We start from the raw sequence: 3,753 nt of genomic DNA, 5'->3' as shown, positions 1-3,753 counted from the left end.
ACCCTCCGATCTACCAGCACTGCTCAACTGGTTCCACCATCTCTCAGGGTAAGAGGCAAGTATACTACAAGATTCTTCTCTGTTCTGGCACCAAGGTGGTGGAATGAACTTCCGCTAGAGGTCCGGACAGCTGAGTCACTGGCTATTGCGGCGTTTGAAGACCTACTTATTAAGGAAACACTTCAACTAGCACTCATTTCCTTATCCTTTGCATTAAAAAAACAACAACCGTTGACACTTTTTCATTGTAACTTTGAAAAAAATGTTTTAAACTCATGGTATCTTAAGTATGTCACCTAGTGAGCCAGCATTAATGTATTCAATGTTAGAGATTTAAGCACTTATGTATTCCGCTCTGGATAAGGGCGTCTGCCAAATGCTGTAAATGTAAATGTATATGACAGTGTTTACATACAGTATTAGTCATGTCTAGCACAGTTTTTCCAGCAGTGTGTAAAATCCAAAGTGTTTCCAAACTTGATATTTAAACCGTGAAGGTGCAGCATGAATCTTCAAAGAGGTTTGACCCTCTGCCTCCACCATGGTTTTACTTCTCGCACCAGCTTGAAACTGACATGATGTCATATACTATAGATAACAACAAATACATTGCACTGTTTGCTGGAATTAAATTGGTAACTTCCCTCCACCACCTCTAAGGAAAAGTAAAATAATTAAATATAAATCGATTCTGGTGTAAAACAATCAATTTTAAAATTGTTTTAAAAAGAATTGCAATAGTTAGGTGAATTGATTTCCCCCCCTCAGCCCTACTGGTCAGCTTCTTTCTCTATCATCACTAATGTCAGCTGTTAAGGTGACAACAAGTTAAACATGAAATGAGGTACACAGATGTACAGAGTTAAGAGCCAGTCTAGGGTTAGATTTCACAGAGTAATCAGTTCAGGATTCAAGGACTTGGTATATTTAATAGGACCAGGAATGACAGACACACAGAAAGGTTCCAACAAAAGAGTGTTGGTATATTGTTAAACACTGCTATGAGGATTGAGCCGAGCCTTTAATCTTTATTGTACTGGTTATCAGGAATATGGAATAGTATCATCAGTGTATAAAGATTTCTTTATTATAAAAATGATGCAACCCACACTACAGAAAACACTTCATGCAGAAGAATAGTAAATATTTTATAAGACTTTTAACACTGTAAACATTGTTGGACATTTTAACAGGTTATTGTGGGATGTTTATTTGTTTTAGACTTTTTGTTATTGTGATACACACTGGATCTCAATCTTGACAACACACACTTCTTTTTTATACAAAAGTCCTATGAAATCAATTACAGACTGTTATTATTTAATATAAAATTACATGACTAACTGATTAAGCTGATTATCTGTTTTGTTGCAGCCAAACCAACCTGTGAACGCTTGATCTCGTCTGATCTCGGAAGCTAAGCTGAGTCGGACCTGGTTAGTACTTGAATGTGCGACTGCCTGGGAATACCAGGTGCTGTAAACTTTTGACAAAGACATTCATTTACTTTGCTGTTTGAATTCTGTAACATCATTTTATTATTCAGTGGAAGCAGACAGGAGAGTGAAGCTGTCCTCCATTTCACTTTGTTTTTATTATGTTGGCTTTGTAGAAGCCAACATTCTGATTTCCGTTATAAGCTTATTATTATTATTATTATTAGGGGTCAAGCCCCGAAGGGGCGTAGACACCTATTGTTATTGTCGGTTTTCTTATTAGGGGTCAAGCCCCGAAGGGGCGTAGACACCTATTGTTATTGTCGGTTTTCTTCTTCTTATTCTTCTTCTTCTTATTATTATTATTATAACTCTTCTTCCATTGAAGTCAATGGCAGCCCATAGAACCGTATGTAGGAAAGTTATGTAATTTGGCACACATGTTGAGGCCAGTCTTAGAAGTTATTCTAGCAACTTTGGTGCGTCTAGCTCAGCAGCGATTCCGGGGTCAAGCCGTGTTGACACGAAACTTGCTATATGTCATTATAGTCATGACCTGAGGGTGCATGCAACGTTTCGTGACAGCGCCACCTAGTGGTCACAAGATTTGAAAAATAGCTATTTTCGCTTATAACTACTGCAAACTTTAGTTTAAAATTATGAAGGAGGTGTTGTTAGACTGCTTGAGGCATGCTGAATCAAATGATACCAAACGATTTTCGGACAGCCATTTTGTGTGGTGGCGAGCACGCCAAAACAGACGTGAGGCTGTATGTTCGCAAAACTTATGCGTGTCGACACGAAACTTGGTATATGTCATTATAGTCATGACCTGAGTGTGCATGCAACGTTTTGTGACAGCCCCACCTAGTGGTGACGAGATTTTAAAAACAATGCTATATCACTACGAAACTTGGTATGGTTCATCAGCGACATGTTCTGAGCGCATATGATCGGCTTGACCCCGGAATGGCTGCTTGCAGCTATATTTAGGGGTCAAGCCCCGAAGGGGCGTAGACACCTATTTTTATTGTTGGTTTTCTTATTATTATTATTAGGGGTCAAGCCCCGAAGGGGTGTAGACACCTATTGTTATTGTCAGTTTTCTTCTTCTTCTTCTTCTTCTTCTTCTTCTTATTATTATTATTATTATTCCTCTTCTTCCATTGAAGTCAATGGCAGCCCATAGAACCGTGTGTAGGAAAGTTATGTAATTTGGCACACATGTATAGGCAAGTGTTAGAAGTTACTTTAGCAACTTTGGTGTGTCTAGCTCAAACCCTTTAGCGCCACCATTAGTCCAAACATCCAATTATGTTCATGTTCATAACTGCTGACTGGTAAGGCCTAGAGACACAGTTCTTGCATATTTTGGATCATTTGCTCATGCCGAATCGAATGTACCATATGACATCATTTCTGTCATGAATACCTTTCCGCCATTTTGAATTTTCCATAATACCTACTTTGTCGAACTCCTACTAGACCGTTTGTCCGATTTGCATGTCCTTTGGTATCTAGCATCTAGAGACACCTTAGAAAAAAAGTTATCAAAAGCTTTTTGATAGACCAATGCCTTCTCGTATACCGTGGCAACATACATGGTGGCGAGCACGCCAAAACAGACGTGAGGCCGTATCTTCGCAAAACTTATGTGTGTCGACACAAAACTTGGTATATGTCATTATAGTCATGACCTGAGGGTGTATGCAACGTTTCTTGACAGCGCCACCTAGTGGCCACGAGATTTTAAAAACAGCTATTTTTGCTCATAACTACTGAAAACGTGAGTCTAAAATCATGAAGGAGGTGTTGTTAGACTTCTTGAGGCATGCCGAGTCAAACGATACCAAACGGTTCTCGGATGGCCATTTTGTGTGGTGGCGAGCACGCCAAAGCAGACGTGAGGCTGTATCTTCACAAAACTTATGCGTGTTGACCCAAAACTTGGTATATGTCATTATAGTCATGACCTGAGGGTGCATGCAACGTTTTGTGACAGCGCCACCTAGTGGCGACGAAATTTTAAAAACAATGCCATATCGCTACGAAACTTGGTATGGTTCATCAGCGACATGTTCTGAGTGCATGTAATCGGCTTGACCCCGGAATGGCTGCTTGCAGCTATATTTATTATTATTATTATTATTATTATTATTATTATTATTATTATTATTATTATTGTTATTATTATGTTGGCTTTGTAGAAGCCAACATTCTGATTTCCGTTATAAGATTATTATTATTATTATTATTATTATTATTATTATTATTATTATTATTATTATTAGGGGTCAAGCCCCGAAGGGGCGTAGAC

General features: G+C 38.6%; 1 pseudogene; it reads left to right on the top strand.

The window, feature by feature from the left end:
* Nucleotides 1–1,366: 1,366 nt before the first annotated feature.
* Nucleotides 1,367–1,485, top strand: LOC113640596 (annotated as a pseudogene).
* The last annotated feature ends 2,268 nt before the right edge of the window (nt 1,486–3,753 follow it).

Source organism: Tachysurus fulvidraco, chromosome 5 (assembly GCF_022655615.1).
Source record: "Tachysurus fulvidraco isolate hzauxx_2018 chromosome 5, HZAU_PFXX_2.0, whole genome shotgun sequence".
NCBI classification, from domain to species: Eukaryota; Metazoa; Chordata; class Actinopteri; order Siluriformes; family Bagridae; genus Tachysurus; species Tachysurus fulvidraco.
Note: the sequence above shows the minus strand (reverse complement) of the source record. Positions and strands in the feature narration are given on the sequence as shown.